This window comes from Pyrus communis, chromosome 8 (assembly GCF_041283825.1).
Source record: "Pyrus communis isolate YQ-2024b chromosome 8, ASM4128382v1, whole genome shotgun sequence".
In the NCBI taxonomy this organism is placed as follows: Eukaryota; Viridiplantae; Streptophyta; class Magnoliopsida; order Rosales; family Rosaceae; genus Pyrus; species Pyrus communis.
The window spans coordinates 9,188,268-9,207,014 of NC_142572.1; positions in this window are offsets into that span (position 1 = coordinate 9,188,268).

Here is an 18,747-nt window from a genome sequence, read left to right on the forward strand (position 1 = left end):
CTCTCAGGGATGTAGCGTTTGTTTGAGTTCCTTCCTTCAAGCATGTTACAAAAACTGATTTTACCCTTTGTGATTACATGTGAATTTGTAACTATAACTACAACCAAGCATAACCCAAGGAGCAAATCAAACTTCCATCATTGTTTGTAACTCTCTTTAACAGTCATGCATTAAAAACCAAATCCTCATCATTGTGTTGGAAGGTACCCTAAGACACACAAACACACAAAAACAACTTTTTTTTTGCTTTTTCAAAACACTTTTTTATTTTTTTTCAAATTTTCGGATTTTTACTTCAAAACACACCAAAACAGCTCAAAATGCATTAAAACGCATTTTGCATAAAAGCACTTGTTTACCCCCTACACTTAAATCAAACATTGTCCTCAATGTTTCACACAAAGACTCACATAAAAGCCAACAAATAATAAACAACTAAGCATGATAAAATAAACAGCAAGGAGAAGGGTTTAGAAACGCAAATCTGGGTTTGGAGTGGAAGTTTCATCTTCTCTTTGTCGAATACATGGGTTGCCTCCCAAGAAGCGCTTGCTTTAACGTCTTCCAGCCAGACGAATACGCCATGCTAAGCTTCACTAGTAGTACCCATGGCATGGAGGGGTACATCGTCCACAACATGCTCCTCGAAATTCTCATAGTAGGGCTTTAATCGATGGCCATTCACCTTAAACTCTTGTCTTGTTTTCAAGCTTTGAACTTGGACTGCACCATAAGGAAAAACATTAGTAATAACAAACGGGCCAACCCACTTAAAACGCAACTTACCAGGAAACAAGCGAAGGCGAGAATTAAAGAGTAGCACTTTCTGCCCAATGGAGAATGATTTGCCTCGAATCATCTTATCATGGAAAGCCTTTGTCTTCTCCTTGTAAATCCGAGCGTTTTCATACGCCTCGTTCCTAATCTCTTCTAATTCATTCAATTGGAGCTTCCTGTGAATTCCAGCAGCATCAATGTCCATGTTGAATGTCTTGATGGCCTAATGCGCCTTGTGCTCCAATTCCACGGGAAGATGGCATGGTTTGCCATAAATGAGCCAAAATGGGGACATGCCCAGTGGTGTCTTATATGCCGTGCGATATGCCCACAACGCATCCTCCAAACATACACTCCAATCCTTCCTTGTAGGGCCCACAGTTTTTTCTAGAATTTGCTTAATCTCCCTATTTGAAACCTCGGCTTGCCCATTGGTCTGAGGATGATAAGGTGTTGAAACCTTATGCATGACGTTGTACTTCTTGAGCAAAGCTGATAGAAGCATATTTAGGCGACTTACTTAGCTTGTTTTCGTGCATTTATATTGTTAATTCATAGTTGTTTTAGTCGTTTAAGCCATTTTCGTGTGTTTTTAGGTTCATATGGCTAAGGAAGCAAAAAGATGCATTTTGGAGCATTTTGGAGCAAAATTGGACTTGGAATGGATAGCTTATGTTTGGAGCAAAAGGAATGGACGAAATTGAAGGATTCCTAATCCATTGCAGCCACATGCACCCATAATCATTCACACCTTGCAGCCACATGCATTCATATGCATAAATCAGCCACATGCATCTCCCATCACCATATCAGATTTCCATCATATTCACATGCATTCCATCCTTTAAAACATTGCACATGCACTCCCTTTAATTAATTAAGCCACATGCACTCCCATCCATTTCATCATTGCAGCCAACACATGCTTTCACATGCATTTTCAGATTGTCCCCTTGCACATGCAGCCACATATTCATTGCACATGCAATTCCAACCCACATGCATCCTTTAATCATTCAAACATGCAGCCACATTCCCTCCTAGATGTCATGTTCCACCCATTTCACCTATAAATAAGCATCCATTGCATTCATTCTCATTCACTCTTCCATATTCCAGAAATTCGTCAAAACCTCTCCACACCCTTGCAGCAGCCACCAAAACACTTTTCTCCTCCATTGCAGCCACTCCAACCACTCCCCAAACCATTCACACCATCAAACTATCCTTAGACCTTGTGCTACAACGAAGAAGAAGATAAGAGGGCCTAAACGTTCATACAATTCAAGTTTGAGTTGTTGGAATGTTTAGGTGTTTCTTTGATTTCAATGTTTAATTTCAATACTCTTTGTTTTGTACGAATGAGGAATGGAAGAGAAGAGGGCCTAAACGTTCATACAATTCAAGTTTGAGTTGTTGGAATGTTTAGGTGTTTCTTTGATTCCAATGTTTAAATTCAACTAAACCCCCCTTGGCTAGGGGGGAATTCGAAATATATGTTTATGCTTGCATTTTGATTTGATTACTTCTAATTGCGTTTCATAAGTTGTGGATTCAATTCGTTTAACTGTTTGATTGATAACTTATTTATGTATGTTTATTGAGAGTGCACACTTAATTTTCATGCATGAATATGACGCTAGAATATAAGTGAGTTTCACCTAATAGTTACGAACTTATATTCACAAGTAGTGGAGGTTGCTTATAAACAATCGTGTTAAACGAATTCTTGGCATAAGTTTCATGCGTATTCCATAGTAACGAATGCCTCGTCAACACTTATAATTTTCATAGAGCGTAATGATTCTTGCTTGTATCTCTATTATGCAATCATGTAGGGGACTTGTGGGGAATGTTTTGGGTTGTCGTATGCAATCATCCAATTCAATAACGTTAGGAAGATTTGAAAGTTAATTTAAGGGGACCTAATTAACTTGGAGCGTTGAGAATTCATGGTTTATTGAAATGCAATTGGAAATCATTTTATTATGCAAGTGTAACATGTGTGGAGATGAACCCCTTAGCTATTCTATCATCCATTCATTCCATTTTATCATTTTCATATTTACATTCTGTTTTAATTAGAATTTGTTCATTTATTTTAATTTCGTCCAAAACTCAATCCCCCTTTACTTTATTGTCCAATTTAGTTAGAAAGTATCTTAGTTTATGTTTCTAAGTGTTTTGATTCAATTTATTACACAAATTCGTCCAAATTCACCAAAGTGCTCAAAACTGCCCAGAAAGTGATTTTAAGGCAGTTTTGAGTGTTTTGGGTGATGTTTGAGTCTTTTGATTTGTTTTAGTGTTTTAAAGTTTAGTTTTGCATTCTTTGAGTCTAGTATAGTGTTTTATATTGTGTTTTTACGTTTTTGAGTCAAATCCAAGTGATTAACAATCCCTCCTAATCCCCGGTCCAGAACGATCCCTACTTATACTTATACTACAATTGTCAAAAAAGAGGGTTTAATTTGTGTGCGTATAAATCTCGCATCAAAAGCCTCAATGGTTCGATTGCAAAAGCGAGACCCTCCATATTTTCACTTCCCTTTTTGTCCTTGATTTCGATGTCAAACTCTTGAAGAAGTAGCATCCATCGAATTAGTCGTGGTTTGGCTTCCTTCTTGGTGAACAAGTACTTTAAAGCTGCATGATCAGTGAAAATAATAACCTTAGTACCAAGTAAATATGATCGAAATTTATCTAAAGCAAAGACAATGGCAAGAAGTTCTTTTTCAGTGGTCAAATAGTTCAATTGAGCGTCATTCAACGTCCGGGATGCGTAGTAGATGACATGCGGCTTCTTGTCCTTCCTTTGGCCTAACACAGCCCCTAACGCATAGTCGGATGCATCGCACATGAGCTCGAATGGAAGGCTCCAATCCGGTGGCACAATGATGGGTGTCGTGGTTAGCATGTCCTTGAGGAGTTGGAAAGCTGCCGTGCACTCCTTGGTGAAGTCGAAAGGTGCATCTTTTTGTAGGAGGCGGCATAGAGGTTGGGAGACCTTCGAGAAATCCTTGATGAACCTTCGATAAAAACCTGCATGTCCAAGGAACGAACGAACCTCTCTAACCGAAGTAGGAGAGGGTAAGTGATGCACAAGATCTTTTTTTGACTTATCTACCTCAATACCTTTTTCAGAAATAATATGACCTAAAACTATGCCTTGTTTAACCATGAAATGACATTTTTCCCAATTTAACACAAGGTTAGTTTCAATGCATCATTTTAAAATCAAACTAAGATTATTCAAACAACCATCAAATGAATCACCAAAAACGCTGAAATCATCCATAAAAACCTCAATAATTTTCTCAACATAATCTGAAAATATGCTCATCATGCATCTTTGAAATGTGGCAGGTGCATTACATAAACCAAATGGCATGCGACGATAAGCAAATGTGATAGGAGCATTTTTATGCGACTTAATTGGCTTGTTCTCATGCATTTATGTTGTTTTTCCTTAGTTAGTTTAAGTGTTTAAAGTCATTTTCGTGCAATTTCAGGTTTTAGTGTCAAAATATGCAAAAAGAAGCAATTTGGAGCATTCTAGAGCATTTTTGGGCCAAGATTGGATAGTGCAAGCATGGAGGCATGAGGATGGACGAATTTGAAGGCTTGAATTCAGTTAGGGAGCTGCAAGGGGGCCTAAAAAAACCTTATTTCTAGAAGGCTTTATCTATTCACACATGGTGCCTAATTCCTAGCTTGTCTCCTAGCCGTCCTAGCTTGTCTCCTAGCCGTCCTAGCTTGTCACTAGCCGTCCTACCTTGTCTCCTAGCCGTCCTAGCTTGTCACTAGCCATCCTAGCTTGTCTCCTAGCCGTCCTACCTTGTCTCCTAGCCGTCCTAGCTTGTCACTAGCCGTCCTACCTTGTCTCCTAGCCGTCCTATCTTGTCTCCTACCTTGTCCAAGCTACACACATATATCCTTTAAGTGTTTCATGTATAGAATTTCTGGTACAAAAAACCTTTTGGTTTCAACTAAGTTCAAAACCTTTCCTAGCCCTATAAATAAGGCTTTGCAGCAAGGCACTTGGGGGGATCACTCATTCACCCAATTTTCGTCCATTCATCTAGCCACACCACTCTACACATCCTAAAATCCTAAAAACACAATTCCAGCCAAACACTACACCTTGCCGTGCCTATCCTCCATCCAAATCCATAATCCCTGATCCTAAAACACATCCCAACCATCCCATCCACCTTTGTGCCGTAGCAAGGAGAAAGAAGGAAAGACTCTTGGATGCTCAAGCTTCGTCGTTGGTGCATTCTAGGTGTAATTCGTTTTATGATTTCAATGTTTAATTTATTTTCCTTTCATTTTGCTATGAACATGAGTGGCTAAACCCCTATTGGTTAGGGGTGATTTCGAAGCCATAACTATGTGTGCAAGTTGATTTGATAAATTCCAGTTATGAGTTCTTGAATCGTGAATGCAATTGGCTTAACTGTGCGAGTAATAACGTATTTGTGTTTGTTAATTAGGGGTCGACACTTAATTGGCTTGCATGAATATGATGCTAGAATATAAGTTTGTTTCACATAATTGTCATACACTTATATTCACAAGTAGTGAAGGTTGCTAGTCACAATCGCGTTAAGTTCAAATCCTAGCATAAGTGTCATGATGTCATAGTCACAAGTGCTTTGTCAATGCTTATAGTTTTCATTGAACGTAATGATCTTTGATTGTATCTTTATTATGATGTCATGTAAGGAACTTTTGAAGAATGCTTTGGGTTGTCGTATGATGTCATCCAATTCAATAACACAAGGAAAACTTGAGAATTAACTAGTGATGTCACGGTTAATTTGGGGCATTGTCATTCATAATTCTATGAAGGAATAACTGGAAATCGAGTCATTTGCATACTTGTCATGTGTGGAGAAAGAACCCCTAACTAGTTCATCATCTATTAAAAATCCCAAAAACGTTTCAAAATCAGTTTTACTTTGCAATCTGTTTTCTCAACTTTAATTTCGTCCAAATCAAATCCCCCTTTACTTTGAAGTCTCAATTTAGTTAGAAATTGTTTTGGTTCATGTTTTTAAGTGTTTTGAGTCAAGTTTTCAACCAATTTCGTCCAAATTAGTGTAGGTGCTCAAAACTGCCCAGAAAGTGGTTTTTAGGCAGTTTTGAGTCTTCTAGTTGCTGTTTTGAGTTTTTGTTTTGTTTTAGTGTTTTAACTTTGGTTTTTCATTCTTTGAGTCCAAATTAGTGTTTTTAACTTTGTTTTGGAGTTCTTAGGTCAGTTTTCAAGAGTTTAGCAATCCCTCCTAATCCCCGGTTTTGAACGATCCCTACTTACATACTTTGCTACAATTGTCAGAAGAGGGTTTAATTTGTGTGCTTAATATATTTCGCATCAAATTTTTGGCGCCGTTGCCGGGGATTAGCAACTTTGCTAATCCCTTGGTTCTTTTCTTTTTGGTTTAGTTGTTTTCGTTTTAGTTTCTAACTTAGTGTTGTTTTCTTTGTTTGTTGTTACTTTTGATATTTGATTTAGTTCTCTTTCTTTGATTTTAGGTACTAGAGAAGTAAGATATGGATTTTGCTAGCATTCAAGCTCAATTGGCAAATCTTACTTCTCAATTGTCGTCGTATGCCGAAAGGACCACAATGCAGAGTGTCCTTACATTTGGTGCTTCATATAGGCAAGGATTTCAAGCCAATCAATGTCCGCAAAGAGATTGGAGGGATCATTCAAACTCTATGTGGTGGGAAGCTCAACAAGTTCAACGTGAAGCATATTGGCAGCCATATGAGGAGTTCTATTCAAGACCTATGCAGCCACCACAACTTCATATGCAATATGCTCAATTAAATTCAAGTTCGTCAATAGATTATAATCAAATTCTTAATGAATTAAATTCTTTGGTGCAGGGGTCACAAAATCAAGCCAAGGAGGCTCAACAAGAAGCATATTGGCAACCATATGAGGAGTTCTATACAACACCTATGCAGCCACCACAACCTCCCCCACAACAATTCCAATCAAGTTCAAGTATGTCCATGGATAATGATAAAAATTTTCAATTACTAACCTCTTTGACGCAGGACGAACAAAATCAAGACAAGAAGTTGGGTAAATTGGAGGAGCAAATTGGGCAGATTATGGAGTTCATGAAACAAATTCAAGAGCAAAGTGAACTCTCCAACTCAACTATTGAAAACTCGAAGGAAGATTTTGAAATCCATAATGCTATCACTTTGGGAAGTGCTATGGAGGTTGGAGCTGACCTAAAAATGCCCAAACATAGCCTAGAAGTGGATGAGGAGCTGCTAATTGAGGAGGAGGAAGAAGACATGCACACGGCAAGGGTAGAACAATGATAGGAGCATATTCATGCGACTTAAATGGCTTGTTCTCGTACATTTACGTTATGTTTCTTTAGTTAGTTTAGTCCTTTATGCTTCTTTTGTGTGTTTTCAGGATAATAAGACGTGTTTGACGAAAGGATGCATTGTGGAGTGTTTTGGAGCACTATTGGGCTAATGATGGATAGCTTATGCTTGGAGCCCAAGTGTTGGATGAAATTGAAGGCCTTGTAAGCACTTGAGGACATAAAACAATGGCCCTAACCCAATTACATTCACCTTGCCTTGGGCTTAACACAAACACCATTCCTTGCCATGCAAGGGGGAGCAATTTGGGTCCATTTCATGTACTTAAACCCTAGCCCAATCCACAATCACTTCAAAGCCATGCAAAACCTTTCAACACCCTTTAATCATTCCCCTTTAAGTTATGATTTTATTTCCTAACCCTACATGCATTATTTATTAGCATCTTCACATGCATTCACACACACTTCACACAAACAAACAATTCAATACCGTGCATTTCCACAATCTCATTCAACACATGCATTCCCTTCACATTCACCCACATGCACATTCAATCATTCACTCATGCACCCTTTATTCTTTAATCCAATTCAGCCATTTAATCATTCAACCATGCTTTCCCATTTCATTACTCATTGCACATGCATTCACACCTCTTTAATCCACATGCATTCATCATCATTCACTCTAGTTTTAATTCACATGCAAACACATGCATTTCCAACACCAAACACACCTTGCCATGTATCCCATTCCATTTTCCAGCTTTTCTCCTTCTCTTTGCAACCTAATTCACATGCATTCCATCCTTTAATTCACCCACATGCCCCTTTAAATCATTCAATCACACCATCACACATTCATCCTCCAACACTGCACATGCACTTTGCCTTTCATCATTGCACAACAATCATAAGAGCCACATGCACTCTTAAACAATCAACAACATATTCTCCCATTCCCCCTATAAAAACCCATGCATTCATTGAGAAATTCATTCACTTCCCATTCCATCTCTCCATTTCTCACACCACAACTAACACAAACACTTTCCCTTATAATCCAAACACCACTCCTCTACCATTTCCATAATCCCCCAAACCTCACCTTAGACCTTGTGCTACAACAACGAGGAAGATAAGAGGGCCTAAACATTCATACAATTCAAGTTTGAGTTGTTGGAATGTTTAGGTGTTTCTTTGATTTCAAAGTTATGAGGAACTAAACCCCCTTTAGCTAGGGGGTGATTCGAAATAAATGTTTATGCTTGCATTTTGATTTGATTACTTCTAATTGCGTTTCATAAGTTGTGAATTCAATTTGTTTAACCGTTTGATTGATAACTTATTTATGTATGTTATTGAGAATGCGCGCTTAATTTTCATGCATGAATATGACGCTAGAATATAAGTGAGTTTCACCTAATCGTTATGAACTTATATTCACAAGTAGTGGAGGTTGCTTATAAACAATCGCGTTAAATGAATTCTTGGCACGAGTTTCATGCTCATCATAGTAACGAATGCCTCGTCAACACTTATAGTTTTCATAATACTTAATGATCTTTGATTGTATCTTTATTGTGCTGTTCACGTAAAGGACTTTTGGAGAATGTAGTGAATTGCGTTGCGCTAACCCATCCAATTCATTAACTTAAGGAAAACTTGACGGTTAATTTAAGCGGACCTAATTGACCCGGGGTGATGAGTTTCATAATTTATTAAAATGCAATTGGAAATCTTTTTATTATGCAAGTGTAACATGTATGGAGATGAACCCCTTAGCTATTCTATCATCCATTCATTCCATTTCATAAATTCCATATTTACATTCTGTTTTAATTTGTTCATTTAATTTAATTTCGTATAAACTTAAATCCCCCTTTACTTTAATGTCAATTTAGTTAGAAATCATTTTAGTTTGTGTTTTTAAAAGAATTTTGAGTCTTTGGTTTGTCTTAGTGTTTTAAAGATTAGTTTTGCATTCTTTGAGTCTAGTATAGTGTTTTATATTGTTTTTACGTTTTTGAGTCAGTTTCCAAGTGATTAACAATCCCTCCTAATCCCCGGTCCAGAACGATCCCTACTTATACATATACTACAATTTGACGAAAAGAGGGTTTAATTTGTGCGCGTATAAATCTCGCATCAAACAACCCTTGCCGCAGCCCCCTAAACCCTCTAAACCACCCACCACAAGTAAGGACGTCCCAATTCCATGTTATTCTGATGTTATTCCACCCAATGTCCCTTTTCCTAGCAGGTTTTTGATTCCCAACCAAGAAGAGAGTAAAAAGGACATCGTGGAAGCCTTCCCAAAGGTGCAAAATGCTATTCCAATTCTTGGTGCAACACAGCAAGTTTTAGATGGTGTTGAATTCTTCAAAGGACTTTGTACACCAAGAAGAATGATTCAAGAGAAGGTAGTGGCTGGAGAAGATGTAGAAGGCATCAAAGAGGACATATTTGAAACCACAAAACCCAAAGAAGTTGAATTTGATGACATTGGACAAGTCATAACCATCACATGCAATCTGGCCAAGTCCAATATCCCTGAAACTTTCAAAGGAGTGGTGTTTGTCATTGAGTTCTTGTCGGACAAAACAAGTAAGTCATCTTCTCCAAATTCCATTACATTTTATACTAACTTGCTGATTTTGATGAATCAGGCACCTACACTAGAATTCAAACCAATGCCGGTTCACTTCAAGTATCACCTTCCATTCAAGGATCAATTCCATGCCGTGGGACCTAGGGAAGTTTGAATGGAAGCATCGTCCGGCTGCAAGACGTTAAAGCAAGCGCTTCGTGGGAGGCAACCCAAGCATTCAAATAAGGAAATCTAGGAATTGCTCTAACAACCAGATTTGAGTTTCTAAACCCTTCTCTTTGCTGCACTTATTTTTACCATCTTTGCCATGTTTAGTTCATTGTTATTTGATTGTTTTCTGTGAGTTTATGCTTGAAACATTGAGGACAATGTTTGATTTAAGTGTGAGGGGGGTAACTAAGTGTTTTTGATGCAAATTCGTGGGATTTTATCACCCTTAACTTAGAGACTTGTTCCTTGCTGTTTTTAAGTGTTTTTAAGCAGTTTTGGTGTATTTTAGTATGTTTTGAAGTAAAAATCCGAAAATCAAAGAAAAATTTGAAAAATTTGTTTTAAAAAACCCAAAAAAGAGTTGTTTTTGTGTGTTTGTTTGTGTCTTAGGGTACCTTCCAACACAATGATGAGGATTTGGTTTTTAAATACATGGCTGTTAAAGAGAGTGATTAACATGGATGAAAGTTTGATTTACTCTATGTTTATGCTTGGTTGTGGTTATAACTTATGAATTCACATGCAATCATAAAAGAAAAAAATCAGTTTTTGTAACATGCTTGAAGGAAGGAACTCAAATTAACGCTACAACCTTGTGAGACTTGAACCTAAACGTTTATTTGGAGAGTTCAAATCTGTGCATTCTTTGTTTTCTAAAATCGTTGCATGATCTCATTATTCTTTGCTTGGTTGCTACTTAGAAGGCGTTTCATCATTTAGTTCCAAACACTAGAAGTCATGCCCATTTCATTCAAAGCATGGTATTGATTAGCATAACACATATTCAAGATGAAGTTGTGTAGTGACCACCACTTTAGCCAAAAAGCCGTGTGCCCTACTCCATTATATGTTTAGGTGTTAACCCCATTGAGCCTTGTTTAGCCTTTTCTTTGTTAACCCACATTACCCTCACCTAGCCTAGATTAGGACTATCCATACCCTCGTTCTTAAAGTATAGTAAGCATGATTCAAATGGAATTCCTTTATGACAGAAACCAAGTGTGGGGGAAGTTTTTATTTTGAGAATTATGTGCCATAAGCACGGGTAGAAAGAAAAGAAAAGAAAAATTCGTGAAAAAAAAAAAAGAAAGAAAAAAATGAAAAAAACAAAAAAAGTATGAAAAGAGTTGAACATGAGAAAAAGAGTTCCAAGGTGTTGTTTGTTGAAGAAAGGGTCCAAAAAGTTGAATTCGGCCCCAAGAAGTTGTTTAAAGTCTTCCCCTTGTATTTTTAAGTTAATTTCTGCAAACTAAGTGAATTCTAAGTCTTAATTTCATTACTTTGCTTACTAATGCTTGAAGTAACGTTTGTTTTCCCTATCCTTTCTTTGTTAACCAATACCCCAAGCCCCGTTGCAACCCTTAAACTTCTATCTTGAGTGTTATGTGTTTCAATTTGTTGAGTTTGAATTTGGTATGAGCATATGGTGTCACTGGTTCTCGCATCTAAGTAGTAGCATTCCATTCATGAGATCATATCTAAACATGCCTATTAACTCCGGAAATTGCGTTCTTTGTGATACATATATGTGAGCATTCGTTTTTATATCTACATCAATTCTCTCACATATGACTAGTATAGGGTGTGTAGTTAGAAAATCTGACTGAAAATAGAGTGCAAATCTATTAAGGATAGAAAGAATTCTCTAAGGCATGTTACTACATTCAAAACATTGTTTTAATTGGTTAATTGTGAACTAGTAAGTAGTGACTATGATTAAGCATGTGCTTAAGTGTTAAATTGACTCAAATCTGTGGGAATGATAATCTTTAACATGTCATGTGCATTGGAAATCCCTGAGGCAAACGTTGGAAGGTTTAGATTATGTTTGTTTGTTTTGTCTTGTTTTATTTCTTTGTTTTGCTCGAGGACTAGCAAAAGCTAAGTGTGGGGGAATTTGATAGGAGCATTTTTATGCGACTTAATTGGCTTGTTCTCATGCATTTATGTTGTTTTTCCTTAGTTAGTTTAAGTGTTTAAAGTCATTTTTGATAGAAGCATATTTAGGCGACTTACTTAGCTTGTTTTCGTGCATTTATATTGTTAATTCATAGTTGTTTTAGTCGTTTAAGCCATTTTCGTGTGTTTTTAGGTTCATATGGCTAAGGAAGCAAAAAGATGCATTTTGGAGCATTTTGGAGCAAAATTGGACTTGGAATGGATAGCTTATGTTTGGAGCAAAAGGAATGGACGAAATTGAAGGATTCCTAATCCATTGCAGCCACATGCACCCATAATCATTCACACCTTGCAGCCACATTCCCTCCTAGCTGTCATGTTCCCCCCATTTCACCTATAAATAAGCATCCATTGCATTCATTCTCATTCACTCTTCCATATTCCAGAAATTCCTCAAATCACGCATCAACAATCCCTTTCAGCCGTGCCTTCCCCAACAATCCATTCAGCCATTCCACCACTCCCCAAACCATTCACACCGTCAAACTATCCTTAGACCTTGTGCTACAACGAAGAGGAAGATAAGAGGGCCTAAACGTTCATACAATTCAAGTTTGAGTTGTTGGAATGTTTAGGTGTTTCTTTGATTTCAATGTTTAATTTCAATACTCTTTGTTTTGTACGAATGAGGAATTAAACCCGCCCTTGGCTAGGGGGGAATTCGAAATATATGTTTATGCTTGCATTTTGATTTGATTACTTCTAATTGCGTTTCATAAGTTGTGGATTCAATTTGTTTAACTGTTTGATTGATAACTTATTTATGTATGTTTATTGAGAGTGCACGCTTAATTTTCATGCATGAATATGACGCTAGAATATAAGTGAGTTTCACCTAATAGTTACGAACTTATATTCACAAGTAGTGGAGGTTGCTTATAAACAATCGCGTTAAATGAATTCTTGGCATAAGTTTCATGCGTATTCCATAGTAACAAATGCCTCGTCGATGTTTATGATTTCCGTTGAACTTAATGATCTTTGTTGAATGTCTCTATCATGCGTATTCCATAGTTAGGGACTTTGATTAGGAATAATTTGGTTGTAATGCGTATTCCATTCAATCCAATGAATCTAGGGAAATCTGAAAGTTAATTTAAGCGGACCTAATTAACTTGGAGCGTTGAGAAGTCATGGTTTATTGAAATGCAATTGGAAATCATTTTATTATGCAAGTGTAACATGTATGGAGATGAACCCCTTAGCTATTCCATCATCCATTCATTCCATTTCATCAATTTCATATTTACATTCTGTTTTAATTGCAATTTGTTCATTTAATTTAATTTCGTATAAACCTAAATCCCCCTTTACTTTAATGTCAAATTAGTTAGAAATCAATTTAGTTTGTGTTTTTAAGAGTCTTGAGTCAAGTTACAACTTAATTTCGTCCAAATTTGTGTTTATACTCAAAACTGCCCAGAAAGTGGTTTTTAGGCAGATTTGAGTGTATTTGTGCTGTTTTGAGTCTTCTTTGACTCTAGTGTAGTGTTTTATATTGTGTTTTTACGTTTTTGAGTCAAATCCAAGTGATTAACAATCCCTCCTAATCCCCGGTTAAGAACGATCCCTACTTATACTTATACTACAATTGACAAAAAGAGGGTTTAATTTGTGTGTCAAGTTAATTTTCACATTAAATTTTGGCGCCGTTGCCGGGGATTAGTAAATTTGCTAATCTCTTGGATTGTTCGTTTCTGTTTTGTATTTTAGTTTTAGTTTTTGATTTGTGTTTTGTTTGTTGATTTTAAGTACTAGAGAAGAACAACATGGCACTTGATAATGCTTCTCTTCTGTCACAGCTCATGGAACGGTCCCAAATGCAAAGCGTTGATATATTTGATCTTCAATCAAGGAATAACGTGTTTTCCAATACTTACAATTCAGATTGGAGTGATCATTCAAACTCTATGTGGTGGGAAGCTCAACATGTTCAAGAAGAAGGATATTGGCAGCCACCACAACCTCATATTCAATATGCCCAACCAAATTCAAGTTCGTCAATAGATTATAATCAAAAGCTTAATGAATTAATTTGTTTGGTGCAGGGCTCACAAAATCAAGAGAATGAGGCTCAACAAGAAGGATATTGGCAGTCATATGAGGAGTTCTATTCAACGCCTATGCAGACACCACAAAGGTTGGACCTCTTGGAAAAGCAAATTGGGCAGATCGCGGAGTTCGTAGGACAGTTTCGAGACCAAGGCGAACTCCCTAGTTCAACCATTGAAAACTCGAAGGAAGATTTTGAAATCCATAATGCTATCACTTTGGGAAGTGCTATGGAGGTTGGAGCTGACCTAAAAATGTCCAAACATAGCCTAGAAGTGGATGAGGAGTTGCAATTTGAGGAAGAGGAATACACCCAACCCACGGCAAGGGTGGAAACACCTTTGCCGGAGGCACCTATTGCTCCTACGCCATCTAATTCAAGTAAGGTTGTTCCAAATTTAATTAATTCTAACCCCATTCCACCTAATATCCCTATTCCTTGCAGGTTCATGAATTCCAAGGAAGAAGAAAGTGAAAAAGACATCTTGGAAGCCCTTCCAAAGGTGCAAAGTAGGGAATATCATGAATTCATCAAAGAGGACGTTCTTGAGGCAAACAACCCCAAAGAAGTTGAATTTTATGACACAAGACAAGGACCAATCCTCACATCAAATCTGTCCAAGGGCAAAGTTCCTGAAATGTTCAAAGAAGATGTGTTTATCCTTGAGTTCATGTCGGAGCACATAAGTAAGCCACCTCTTCCAATTTCAATTTTCTTTTATACTAACATGTTGTTAATGATTCAGGCATCCAATCTTGAATTTAAACCATTACCGGATCATTTCAAGTATCACCGCCCATTCAAAGATAAATTCCATGCCGATTGATTCAGAAAAAAATAAATAAATAAATAAATAAAATAAAGCAGATGTAGCCTTCACAGAGGTTGTTTGCTTGAGGCCCCACTACGTGGCTTTACTCTTGAAGCGGAAGGTGTAGGAACAGAAGGCATCGGAACGGAAGGCATCGGAGCAGAAGACATAGGAACGGAAGGCATCGGAGCGGGAGGCATCGGAGCTAAAGCATTCCAGGCCTCAATACTTGGCCAAACGCTGGATGACCCAGGAAAAAGGTGCCTCTGAAGATAACCCGAAAACCTCTGACGGTCGCTTTGAATCCGACCTTCAGACTCTTGTAGCTCATCAAGCTTCCTCTTCATGCCCGTCGAATAGTTGTTTGCAAGCACGTGCAAACTTCTATTCTCATACTTCAGCTGCTGGACCTCCTGCTTGAGACTTTCCACCTCTGCCATCAATGATTCCACCTGACGGGAGCGGGCAAGAAGGCGTTGGCCCATGTTGGACACAGAACTCGCACACTGAACACTAAGTGCGAGGGACTCTTGAACGGCCAACTCATCGGACCGTCCTGACAGCAGCCTACTATCTTTTGGAGTGAGGAGGTTCCTAGCTACTATTGTAGCTGTTGTGGCGTCTTGCATCACGGAGTCTTCACCTGTGAGAGGACCGTTAGAAGATAAGAAAGAAGGGCGCCATACGTTACCTTGACGCGGCGCGCCCGTATCACTGCTAAGGCTCAATTCCAAGCTAAGGTTCGATGGGTTTGCCATTTTTCAAAAGTGTTCAAAGAGAAGGGGTGGATGGAGTTAAATTTCAAAGGGCCGGAGACGATGTTCAAGAATGGGAAATCTTCAGAGTTTGTTTGTTGTGGTGATCGATAGCTCTATAAAAAGCCAAGGCGACGCGTCCACCGATTCAAGAAGCCAGAATTTCCTGCGTAAGTTAGGCGACGCTTTCTCGGCTTTTCAGAAGACGCGTTCAACTTTGTCAAAAGATTTCTTCTTTTCAGACAACACGTGGAGGCCATCATTGCAACTACACATCTTTAGCCGACAAGCGCAAAGTTCGGCGACGCTTTCTCTGCTTTTCAGAAAACGCGTGCAGCTTTGTCAAAAGGAGCCGCATCCGCACTACTACGTGTCGTTCAGAAAGCGAAGGGGCGCCTGCTCAGAAATCGAAGAGGCGTCTTCAAAGATCGAAGAGGCGCCACTATTTCAAAAAGCCGAATTTGCGGGATCAAAACGTTTGTCGACGAGGGTAAAAGAACAATACCACCACTTGATATTATCTTTATATATGTCGACCTTCGTCTTTTATGGCAAGGCAAACCTGAAGAAAAATGCCCAACTCTCCCTCACCTCAGAGGGCGCACTCCTAGCAAAGCCTTTCGAAAGACTCAATTCTTTCTTCTTCCCCAAAGATGATACCAGATGCCTGGAGTACATATGACCCAGGAGGAAACAGCACAACAAATACATGTGCTGATTCATTCACCGCTTCTTCAAAAGCAAAGGTATCTCATATCATCAAGGTCAAAAGCAAAAGTATCTCATATCATGCTCTTTCCCTGTCTTTTTCTTTGTCCTTGTTCTTACTCGCATGGCAAAGTAAAAGAAGCAATCAACCGGCACTTGGAGTCAGTCGTCCGATCTAGAGCCAACTGCCTGGAATCTATTCCTGATTGCTTACCTAGCGTTGCTCTCGAGTAGTCATCTTCAACGGTTGATACACTTCCGGAGAAGGGACCACTTCTGCAAAGGGGAGCGAGTAAGGCAAGTGAAAATGATACATTGAAGCATGTGGAGACAAACATAGGCTGAGTTATCCTCCAACCCTTTTCAATATGAATTGGAAAGATTGAACAAAGAAACAGACCAAAGGGGTAAGCTCAGACCTTCGGGGAAGACCAAAAGAATCCTCCAGCCCAGTAGCACAAAGGAAAATCAACAAGTGGAGGAGACCAAAAGAATCCTGCTGCCCAGTTCAAGAAGTAGCACAAAGGAAAATCAACGATGGGCAGAATCCAGTTCAAGAGTAAGGCTGTGGAATCACAAAGATCAAAGCCTCAATGCAATCACCAAGGAGAAGAGGGAATTTACACTCCATAACCAGATTTGCGTCCCTAAACTCTTCTCTTTGTTAATTACATTCTGCCATGCTTAGTATGTTTAAATGCTTTTTGTGTGTTTACTTATGTTTTGTGTGAATCTATGCTTAAAACATTGAGGACAATGTTTGATTTAAGTGTGGGGGGGTAACTAAAGTGTTTTGATGCAAATTCGTAGGGTTTTATCCACCATAACTTCTAATGTTGTTCCTTGCTGTTTTAAGGTGTTAAAAAGTTGTTTTAGAGTGTTTTACTGTGTTTTGTTTTTATAACTCCGAAAATCACATAAAAATTTGAAAAACATGTTTTAAAAAAACCTAAAAAGAGTGTTTTGAGTCATTTTTGTGTGTTTGTGTCTTAGGGTACCTTCCAACACAATGATAAGGATTTGGTTTGTAATTGCATGACGGTTAAAAAGAGTTATAAACATAAAGAAAAGTTTGATTTACTCTTGGTATATGCTTGGTTATGGTTATAATGTATGACTTCACATGCAATCATAAAAGAAAATTTCGTTTTTGTAACATGCTTGAAGGAAGGAACTCAAACAAACACTACAACCCTGTGAAACTCGAGCCATTACCTTCTTTGGAGAGTTATAATCTGTGATTCTTTGTTTTCTAAAGTTGTTGCATGATCTCATTATTCCTTGCTTGGTTGCTACTTAGAATGCAATTGTATCATGATAGAACTAAATGCTAGAACTTATATCCGTTTCATTCAAAGCATGATATTGAATTGCATAACATATATCAAGATGAAGTTGTGTAGTTGCCACCATAGCCAAATAGCCTTACTTCCCATATTTCGTATATGTTGTAAGTTTTACCCCCGTTGAGCCTTGTTTAGCCTTTATTCTTTGTTTACCCACATTATCCTCACCTAGCCTAGTGTAGGACAGTCCACACCCTTGTTCTTAAATGATAGTGAGCATGACTAAAATGAATTCCTTTTGAGTACATTATGAAAGAAAATGAGTGTGGGGGAGAGAATGTTTTGTTCTTAAGTGTTTATGTATGTTTTGAGAGGCAAAAGAAAAGAAAAAATTGTGAAAATCATATGAAAAAAAAGAAAAACAGAAAAGAAAAGAAAGAAAGAAAGAAAAAGGAAAAAAGAGCTTGTTCCCCCTTGTTGTTCAAAAGTTGAGTTTTCATTCAAAAGTGAATTCTAAGTTAATTCAAATGCTTTGCTCGCTATTTCTTTAAGAACCTTTGTTTTCCATATCCTTTCATTGTTAGCCAAGACCCTAGCCCCGTTTCAACCCTTATGCTTCTATCTTGATCGTTATGTGTTCAATAACGTGGAGTTTGGAATTGATATGAGCTTATGGAATCACTGGTTCTCATCCTAAGTAGTAGCATTCCATTCATGAGATCATATTCATGTCATTATCATAAATCCAGAAAATGCTTTCCTTGTTATAACATATGTGAGTGTTCGTCTACATGTTTACATCAATCTTCTCACATATACCTAGTGTAGGGTGTGCAGTTAGAAAATCTGTGTGAAAAACGAGAGTACATCTAGTAAGGAATTGAGGGAATTCTCTAAGGCATGTTACTACATTCAAAACATGGTTTTAAATGCTTAATTGTGAACTAGTATGTGGTGACTATGAGTAAGAATGTACTTAAGTGTAAAGATGGCTAAAATCTGTGGGAATAATGATTTTTAACTTGTCATGTGCATTGGAAATCCCTGAGACGATTGTTGGAAGGTATAGGTTGTGTTTTGTTCGTTTTGTTTTGTTTTTGGTTTCTTTTGTTTTGTTTTGCTCGAGGACTAGCAAAAGCTAAGTGTGGGGGAATTTGATAGAAGCATATTTAGGCGACTTACTTAGCTTGTTTTCGTGCATTTATATTGTTAATTCAT